This window comes from Capsicum annuum, chromosome 5 (genome assembly GCF_002878395.1).
Source record: "Capsicum annuum cultivar UCD-10X-F1 chromosome 5, UCD10Xv1.1, whole genome shotgun sequence".
Taxonomy (NCBI): Eukaryota; Viridiplantae; Streptophyta; class Magnoliopsida; order Solanales; family Solanaceae; genus Capsicum; species Capsicum annuum.
In genome coordinates, this window is record NC_061115.1 from 163,920,971 (window position 1) to 163,932,372 (window position 11,402).

Consider the following 11,402-nt stretch of genomic DNA (forward strand, 5'->3'; position numbering starts at 1 on the left):
TCAACTCTTGCCCATGAAATGCAGCTTATTGTTCGAAAGTCGTAAGTCTTATCTTTATAATATGATAGTATCAACTCTTGCTCATGAGATGTAACTTGAATGGAAGAAATCGAAGAGCAGAACAAAAATAATAAAAATTGCGGAAAAAGAAGAAAAATATTAAAAAAATAAAAATCAAAGAAAATGTAGAGGTTGAGAGAGAACAAGAAAAAAATAAAGGTTGATAAAAAAAAAGAGAAAGATTAAATAAAACCAAAGGTCGAGAAATATTTTAAAAGAAAAGAATCATAGAAAAATAAAAAAAAAGTTTTTCTTTTTATAATAGTAGATGTTGGAAGGTGTAAAGAAAAAAAGTAACGGTTGAGAAAAACTAAAAAGAACAAAAAAAAAAGAGGAAAAAAAATAAAAAATAAAAAATAAAAAAATAATAAAAATATATAAATAAAATAAAAAAGAAAATTGAGAGGAAAAAATAAAAAAGTAAGGGTTGAGAAAATTAAAAATAAAAAGAGAAAAAAATAAAAATTAAAGTAAAATTAAAAGGAGAAAAAAAATAAAAGTTGAAAGACATAAATATGGAGTTGTTATTCAATATGAGGATTATTTATGTAATTTACTCCATTGATTAGGAGCAATTTTGTCCAAAAAAAATATTAGTTAATAGGTAAAAGCTATTTTAAGGAAGCTTTTTTATTTGGGGCTAAAATTTGAAAGTCACCCTAATTTGGATCCATTTTTTAGATTCACCCATCTAATTCTCCTTAATCCATTTCACTTGACTAATTCATTGATGCTTATTTGTTCTAATTAATTTTTCAAAAGTGTACGTATACCTATGTGTATGTGTGTGTGTGTGTATATATATATATATAATATGAAAAAAATGGATTAAATATGCAAAAAATAATACAAGTAGTATTATATTAATACTCTGATATATATTTATTTATTAATTTTAGAAAAAATAGTGGAATGATAATATAGAATTTATTTATTTATTTATTCAAGTAAATTTACAAGATGTGATATTAGTATTTCAGTAGTAAAGGTAAGAGAAATATTATTTTCAGAAATGTAAATGTTAAAAATAAGAAAAATATATTTTGCAAAATATTACCAAATCCTAAGCATCGATAAATTAATTTTATGAAAAAGGAGAGCCAAAATTGGGAGCCAACAACCAATATGATACATTTGTTGTTGGAATACGGGTGATACATCTGACATACACTTTATGATAGTGATTTATATTTTTGATTTATTTATGAATGTTTGATACATTTAACATATGTTTGACATATGTAAACTATTTATTTTTATGTGAGATTGAATTTCTAATAGGTATTGAGTAATTTTACCAAATGTATCATTATGATACATATGGAACCAGATGTATCGTTTTGATACATTTAGAACTAGATGTATTTATACCGTGATTTACGCCTAATTTTACTCTCTATAATAATTGAAAATTAGTTACTTCCTTATTTAACTAACCGCTCAATTATAAATGTATCACAATGCATATGTATCAAGGCTAAAGATATGTATCAGAAAAATTAAAATTTGGGATATCTTGTAATTTAATAAAGTTATGGTAAAAAGTGTTACAACCCATTAAACATTTGGGATTTATGTAAGTTACCCTTTTTTTTATACTGCACCAGCTGAAGAACTAGTTTTTTTTCTTTAAGTCCAACCCGAACTTCAATGAGATGCCCAAAATTAGTACTAAGTTCGGTATACGCAAACAAACTATACAATCAAACTAAATTCAACGTTTCAAATGCGTTGACAGAGTTGTACTTTTGAAGAAATATCATTTTTATCGAGTTGATCCTCGAAATTCCAAATTATAATTTTTTCCAAATCAAGGGTCAAAATAATATTTAAAAGTCATAGAATCACATCAAATATGTTACCACCCTAAAATCAACATTTTGGATCTACTGGCATAGTCCATTGAGTCATCCATCATATGGATCAAAAATATCAATATAAGTTCAAAATAAGGCTCTCGAAGCCACGAAGAATCACATTATCAAAATACATCGAGAATCGTGCCTATCACTCCCACACCTCAACAATACCATAATAAAACTATGGAGAGTGGTAAAATAGTCAAATCACAAAAAATCATAAATTTTATATATTTAATTAAAAAGCAGTCTGTTACAGCTACATGTTAATTTTGGGGTGTGGGGATGGTTAACACGACTCCCAAGGCCTTAAGAAAGGTTTTGGATTTATTTTGAGATTATTTTGAGTCTTTAAGAGTCAATAATTGACGTTGATCAATATTTCTTGATTTGAGTTTCGGATGGTAATTTGAACTATGTCAACAAATTTAAAATGTCGAATTTAAATTAGTAGTAGGATTGGTTTGATTTTGGGACCTTTATATCTCATTTCGATCCTTTATTTTGGCAAATAGTAAAAAGGGGTCCCAGGGGTTGATTTTTTGAAAACAATCCATTTTCAAAATTCAACATCGATCATCATTGAGTTCGAAACGTCTACATTATCTTAGTAGCATTATTGGTTTAGTTTTATGGGATCCCGAATAAATTTTAAGGGTTTATTCGAAGAGTTATGGCTTGTGTTGTTGTTGGTTTTTAGCTGTCATCTGGCGCATGCTCCTATTCTCTTTGCATTTGCAGCCTTAGGATCAGGTTCGCGGAGCTCTATTGTCCCTACCTTCGCGTTCTCGACCAGAGGCTCACATTAGCGAAGGGTTGTGTCACTTTTTGTTCATGTTTATGGGTAGAGGCTTGCATTCGCAAAGGTTCGGGTTGGTATACCTCGTGATTGTGACTAAGGCCTGCGTTCACGAAGGTCAACGAAATAGACAGATTAAATACCTTTTTTGGTCCCAAATCATATTTTCTCCATTTTTAGACTTCTAGACCTTAAAATAAGGTGATTTCAAAGGGGTTTTCATGATTTCCTCTATGGATAAGTTTCAATATCTTTATTCTATCATTTTTTTATGATTTCGTCTTTAAAACAACTTCAAATCCATAATTTTAAATGTGCTCTTGGTGTTTTGCCACGTAAATTATTAAAAGAGTTTTTCTTCGATTCGAGATCCAATTTCTATTCGATTTTGCATGTATTTTAAAATATAAACTCCTCTAGATATGGAAAACATTATTCATAAATAAAATTTTAGTTTTACTCCTTTTATTTTTGGATTTATTTTTCAAACTTTTTTTCAACCCGTATTAAGTAGGATCCATATGGGTATCATTAGCTTTATTTTGACTTGTAGATATCATTTTGAGCAGATTAAATATGTTTTGTGTTGAGTCGAGAGAGTTGAGCTTCCGGTTGGGGCTTTGGATAGTGTTTGAGCTTGCGGATTTTCATAAGGCAAGTTGAGATGTACCTTGACTTTTTCAAAATATTTATGCATTGTATGCCTGTTTGTATATAATTTTCTATTTTATTTAGGATTGAGGGTCCTGCTTAGGTGGTATGACGAGTATCTCTGTGGGTACCAGAGTATTTGATGGATTGTATTTAGATAAATGCCTATTCTAGTTAGTTTTGCTTCTTGTAAGTATCTCTAGAACGAATTTTAATGGATAATTTAGTGTTCTTAGATAATTGATAGGGATTACTTATATTATAAATTTGTATGGTATTTGGTGACTTTCTAAGGGATAGTTAGGTTATTCTTACCTTGTTATGATATGATTGACGTTTAGTAAACACCTAGTGTTAAACGAACGTGTATTTGTTAATGAAATTTAGTGTATAAATCAAACTAGGTTTGGATAGTTCCACGATATATTGATATTGAGATTGTTATTTATTTGTGTTGCCAATATGGGGCTTATATGGACACATTGATGGACTTAAGTAATTATTTATGAGTTTTGTCCGAGTAAGGGCTTATATGCATATTGCTTGTGATTTGAGAGGATATATTATTGTGACGCCTGAGTAGGGGCTTATATGTATATTTCTTATGGGTTTGAGAGGATATATTATTGTGATGCTCGAGTAGGGTCTTAAGTTGATGTTACTGATCATATTTGTGCATTAAATGCCTTATTTATTACTATATTGCTTGATTAGGGGTCTGACTTATCATCATAGGCCTTATCTATATATTAGAATTGTTTATCTATCATTGTGTCGTCTGAATGGAGCTTGACTTGACATTGTAGGCCTTATTTGAGCATTTAATTGCATTATCATTATAGTGATACCTAAATAGGGGGTTGAAAGTGATATTATTAATGACTACATGACTATTTATTCTGGTGGTGCTAAGTGAAAATTGAAAACATCAGTTATTGATACACTGAGTTGATTCTGAGCTAACTTATACATGCATTAACTAGATTTTGATCTTCATACAGATTGGTTGAGCATTATATCCTTATATCATGCATGCATATTTATGAGACATTGGTATTATTGGGAAACATTATTTTTGAAAAAAGTGAGACACTTTTTAAAAACCCTTGGCAGAGGTCATTTGCTGGAAAGGTTGATTATGATATATAGAAAAACCCTTGGCTAAAGTCATTTGCCAACAAGGCTGATTAAGATATGAGATACAACATATGAATTGTGAACCCCCATGGGTCCTACCTAGTAGCTACAAGATCTGTGGATGTATATAAAAGTCATGTGATGACTTTCACCATTTATCGTCATCATTCCATCGAATTGCATCATTTACATTGCGTTATATTCCTTGATTTGGTTTGATAATGTATTCGTATTTACTTTTGTATTGTGTTATTGCCACAGATCCTTATTTGTGATATTGTGTTTGAGCATTCATATTATTTCATTATATTATCTTATATCATCTTGTACTAATTTGGAGTGAGAATATTATGAGACGTGGGATATGACTGTGGCTTGATATGAGAGATAGATATATAGCTCCTATTGGTAGTATGAGATACACTTGTATATGTGTGCAGTCTCTCCTAATTTTCATCTTATATTACTTAATTAATTAAAATGTATTAAGCTTGATATATCTTATTAGTGAGTCTTCTTCATAAATAACTTTCCTTATAGATTTATCATGGAATTAATAATGTTAACTCATCTAGGTTAGTGTGCCTACCCTATTTTTGGTGAATCTAATGACCATTGTGTTGGGTTACCCTGATAGAATGAAAGATGTAATTGTGAGACATAGATTGATTGGGTAGAAACCTTGGATAGTCGAGGTGGTGGTTTTTGCCATCACTTTGGATTAGGATCGGGTATCGATGATGTTTGTTGAGTACATATGATTTCGTATACACTCTTACTTTTTTTCCTTTTCATGTTTTTCTGCACTCTGTGCAGGTATTGATTTGATTGATAGATGGAAGATGGTGTTCCATCGGAGTTGACGTAGCGGAGATTGAGGTAGTAGCTGATGGACATTAGAATATCTCAGATCTCTCTATTTATGTCTTATGTTCACATCTAAGAGCATTTTAGACTATCATTATTACTAGTTGAATATATATAGAAGCTTGTAATGATGACAACCAAACCTAAGATGTATCTTTGAGACTTGTGTCACGTATATATATATATATATATATATATATTGAGATTCTTTCGTTTCGTCTCTTGAATTCCCTTAAACTCTTGTTCTTTGGGCTTGTTGAAATTCAATATAAATATATGTTGACCAGTTTAAGTGTAAATAATTATATTGCTATGTAAAATTTATACTATTTGTTCAGGTTGTGTAATTGTGTTAGAACCCCAAATTAAAACCTATAGTTAATTTTTTTAAAGGATATTGTATTTGGTGAATTTAGTCCTATAGCTAATTCTACTCCAATATCCTTGTTGATTTAAGAAACTATCACAGTTTCAATACTTTAGTTGCTAATAAGTAAATATCATTAGAATTTCATTTCATTTATCGATATTAGGATTAATATTGACACTCTATCGGGTGTATAATATGTAATATACCTGTAATCTGTCTATAATCTACTTATAATTTATAGTTTATAATCTATACTCTACGCAAAGCGTGAAGGTCCTTATAAATGTTGTGTGAACTTTTTGTCCTTCATTAAAGACCTAGCAATAGACAAAATTGTTTTTCGTTTATTTCCTCTAATCATTAATTATTGATTATTGAAAAATAAAAGAATTTTAAAAGTCATTGTTGAGGCTCATATTTAGTGGTCTTTAGCAGCACGACCAAATGGAGGTGGAAAACCCTTGTATAGGTTAGGCGCTGGCTAGCACCTTCCTTATACTAATAGAAAATGTTGGGCCTTCCCCTTATTTATTAGTATTAGTAAATCCTAATTAATCAGCTCGAGGGAGAATGATGATGGAGATGTATTGCGGCCTTCTCTGTAAGAAGGGGTGCTCCTAGGTGTGTGTAGGGGTTGTGTTTGTTCGCGAAAAAGAATACGATAATAAGGATAAAATATATATAAATTAATATCGGTATATTTACTTTTTTCTTATATATATATATATATATATATATGGGGTCTTAAATATAGTAAGAGAAATGGAGGAAATGACTTTCCTTTTAAAGGTTGAAGAATCATGTTGTCTTTAAATACTGCATGAACTTGCAACTTTGTTCACGTGCCAATGAATCTCTAGGAGTACGAAATTTAGTACTATTTTACTTATATTTTTATTTGAGAAGAAGTCCTATTAGCATAGGTTTAAGACAAAGGATTATTAAAATAAGTAGGAAACATTTTAGTACTTAATATTCCTATTAAAAAGGGTTTAAAACTTTATTAATATCCCACCCTTTTTGTTTTTCATAGATATTGATGGTTTTTTACATTTGAGTTCTTTAAGCTATATTCATCTTGTTTTGTACCATATGATTTTTTTTGTTTTTGTTTGTCGTTTCATTTCCCTTTAATTCTTTAATGATTTTGAAAGAATTATTGTTTGTTGTCCTTTATGCTAGGGTTAAAACTTTTTATATGTGCATTTGAACCTTCCAAGTATCCATGATCCTTAAATTTTAGATTCGTTACTGCATACTTATTAGTTGAAACACATGATTTTTATTTAGTTAGGGGATGACACACAGGGGTATAGTTTGATGATGTACGAGAAGTAGTCCAAGATACTACAAAATGATATTAAAAGAATTAGGTGTTGTTCCAGCGGGTACAAAATCTGTATGTTTTCTATACAAACTTCAATCTAAGTTCAACAATAAGTTTTCAAGAACTACAATAAAGTTCAGCACCTTCAAACACAAGTTCAAATAAAAAATCAAATGAGCTCTCAAATGAAGTATTTATCAACTACTAAGAAATGAAGATAAAATGGAAATTTATGAACCAAGTCCACCGACTTCACGGTGCATCCTTAAGAAATTTATTCCCCTCAAGTACCCGAGGTTATAAAATCTTTTCTCCCGGGATAAAATGGTTCACTTTCAGAAAGTAGCGGTACCTAAAACTTTCAGAAACTCTGAACGCACTCAACAATTTGATGATCACAAGAGAGTTTTTAAGAAGAAGAAGAATGTTTTTAACTCTAAAAAATTGTCTTTACATGAGGAAAAATTCAGGTATTTATAGCTATCAAGGTGTTTCTTCATGAAGAGAAGCATGGTTCAGAAAGGTGCACCCATTCATAAAGGTGCAACTTTTTGAAAAGTCACAACCCATTGGAAAGATCATAACCATTCAATCTGAAAAAGGTGCCTATTCAAACTGCGTCCTTTCTCTTAGTGTCTTTCTAAACAAAACCACCTTTTTATTTTTCATTCACACTTCTTAATAACCCAACAATCCCCCATATGAATGGGGAATGATCATCTTATAAAATATTTACGAACAAGTATGTGATCAACAAGCAAAGACTGATTGCGTCTTGATAAATGGGTTTTCCTTTGAACTTTTTATAGTGAACATGCATCATATGTACTCGATCAATCAGTAGATTTGATATCTTTGAGTCATCGAAATTTAATATATATCAAGACACCACATGTCACACAACTAGTATTTTACCATTTATAGTTCTCATAGTTTTATTCATTTTAGTCATGAACACGTCCTGGTTTTATGAGAGCATAGAGAATAGGCCTTAACTAACATTCTCCTTGAAGCAACTTCCACTTCACTCTCACATAGGTAATTTCTAAATGTTTAATCCTATAGATTAAAATATTTGGTCAAATATGTCAAATTTAGATAACCATTAAAAAGCTTCACACTATAAGCCTTATCCTTGTTTCCTAAACATTGTCTACATCATGCGAATGGGTTGAGTATATTGACAATGTTGAACCATCAGTCTGAACTTTGTTTAATATCCTTGAACCTAGCTCTTGGGATCTCCATTTTGCTAGGTAGATTTACCCCCATGCTGACTTGTCCTAGGACATAAACCAATTTCCTTTAATGTTCTCTCAACTCCCTCTCAAAATAGGACTTTTGTATGTGGATCCGACACATTATTCTTTGACTTTACATAGTCAATAAGAATAATTTCACTAGAGAGTAGATCTCTAATGGTATTATGTCTTCGTCTTATATGACGAGATTTATCATTATATATCATACGCCCTGCCCTACCTATCTCTGCTTGGTTACATAGTGTATACATATTGGTGCCAATAGTTTGGGCCAGTAAAGAATATCTTCCAAGAAATTTTGGAGCCATTCAGCTTCTTCACCGACTTTATCTAATGTGATAAATTCAAATTTCATTGTAGAGCGGGCAATATATGTCTGTTTGAACGATTTTCAAGAGACTGCTCTTTCATCTAAAGTAAATACATATCCACTTATGGATTTTACTTCATTCAATCCGATGATACAATTTGCATCACTATATCCTTCAATTACTGTTGGATTTTTATTATACTGTAAAGCATAGTCTTGAGTGTATTTAAGATACCCCAAAACTCTTTTCATTGTCATCCAATGAGTTTATTGGGATTACTCATGTACCGACTCAATTTACTAATAGCACATGCTATGTCTAGCCATATACATTTCATGATATGCATTAAACATCCCAACACTCTTGCATATTCCAACTATGAATCACTTTCACCTTCGTTATTTTGAAGTGCAAAGCTCACATCTAATGGAGTGTTAGAAATACCGAAATTCAAATACTTGAACTCATCAAGTACCTTTTCAATGTAATGAGACTGTGACAACACCAGGCCCTGTGGATTTTTATGGATTCTTATTCCTAAAATTACATCCGCAACTCCAAGATCTTTCATATCAAACTTGCTCTCAAGTATTCATTTTGTAGCATTTATGTCAGAAATGTCTCTACTAATGCTCAACATATCATCCACATACAAAAAAACATGACTTTGTTATTTGGAGTGTCTTTATTGTAAATATATTTATAACATTCGTTTATCTTAAACTCGTTTGACAACATGATTTGGTTAAACTTTGCATACCACTGTTTGGGTGCTTGTTTTATTCCAAAAAGTGGCTTAAAAAGTTTGTACACCTTCTTTTCTTTACCAGGATCTACAAAACCCTCGGGTTGTTCCATGTAATTTTTTTCCTCCAATTTTCCATTTAGGAAAGTTGTTTTCACATCCTGTTGATGGATTTCAAAACCATATACCTCCGCCAAGGCAACTAACATCCGAATTAATGTTATCCTTGTTACAGGCAAGTATGTATCAAAATAATCAAGGTCTTCCTTCTGTTTGAAGCCTTTTACTACTAGAATTGCCTTATATTTGTCAATAGTACCATCTGATTTCATTTTCCTTTTTGAGATCCATTTAGAACCTAAAGGTTTATTTCCTGGAGAAAGATCAACCCGTTCTCAAGTATGGTTGCTCAAGGTTGAATCAATCGTACTATTGACTGGGTCTTTCCAAAAGGATGAGTCTGAAGATAAACATCGTTCTCTACAATATTGGCTCCACTGATTGCAGAGTTTTCTTTCAACCTTTTCTTGGTAGCTTTGTTGTCTTCCTTAATGCATAACCTCACAATGAGGTCTTCGACTGACATCTCCTTCCTTTTGTGTTTTAAGTAATTTTTGAAGTCCTCCCCCTAGTATGGCAACTTCTCTATTGTGGTTTCCACTTGAAAGGACTTATTCACAATCAAACCTTTAGTAAGGATATCGTAGATGAGTACTTGTAATTCCTGTAATCTAGATACGATAGTCTTACTGTCAAAATTTTTGTAGTCAAGGAACCTTTCAACAAAGAACTTTTTAGTTCCTATGTCCATAGTTATTACTTTTGTTCCAATGCATTCCTCAACTCTTTCAAAGTCTTCATTCCACTGTACACATTAACAAGATCATCTTGGAGGCCACTTAAGATATAATTATTGCATAACAAATCTGAATATTTTCATGCCTCCATTACAATGAACCACTCCCTATCCGATATTTCTTCAGCTAATTCTGAAGCATCTTCAGATATGAACTTTTTAAGACATAAAGTTGTCAAATAGAAGAGTATTTTCTTCTGCCAGCATTTAAAATCTACACCCAAATTTTTTTTGGGTTTCTCCATAGGTGTCATTGCGGGCGTAGCACTTGTGTGGCTTATTATAGAAACATTTGTTGCTGCTAGACTTGTCACACCATCAGAGTCATGACCATCAATAGTCATTTTTATATCATAAACAAACAATCAACTTAGTATATCAAAATACTAATTATAAAGTTGTAACAACTATAAACACCACTTGTTTTTAGTTTAACGATAAAGTTTTTGTGTTATTCTAATCATTAACTGAGAGACCTTTAACTTGTGATGAATTTTTTATGCCTTCAAATCACTTGTTGGGTTATTAAGAGGTGTGAATAGAAAATGAAAATATGGTGTTTTTTTTTCAAAAAGACAATAAGAGAAAGGATGCAATTTGAATAGGCACGTTTTCGAATTGAATGGTTATGACCTTTCCAATGGGTTGTGACTTTTTGAAGAGTTGCACCTTTCTGAAGAGTTGTACCTTTATAAAAGGGTGCACCTTTCTGAACCATTGCTTCTCTTCATGAAGCAGAACCTTGATGGCTATAAATACCTGAATTTTCCTCTGGTAAAGATAATTGTTTAGAGTTGAAAACATTCTTCTTCTTCTTAAAAATTCCCTTGTGATCATTAAACTATTGAGTGTGTTTGATGTTTTTGAAAGTTTGAGGTACCGCTACTTTTAGAAAGTGAACCATTTTATCGCGGGAGGAAAGATTTTATGCGTTAGTCTATTGTGCCGAATGAGGAGATCATTTTCAATTGCACTTAAACATGTCAACCTTGTACTAGGAATTCTCATGATATCATCTTTGTACATATTTTTGTTCCTTTTAACAGTTAGAACAATCTCCTTGGCATCCATCTTCTTCACTTTGAATCCTGTAGAAGTTAAAGTCACTTTATTACCTTTATTACATTAATTGTGAAATGTTGAGCAAGTTGTGCTTTA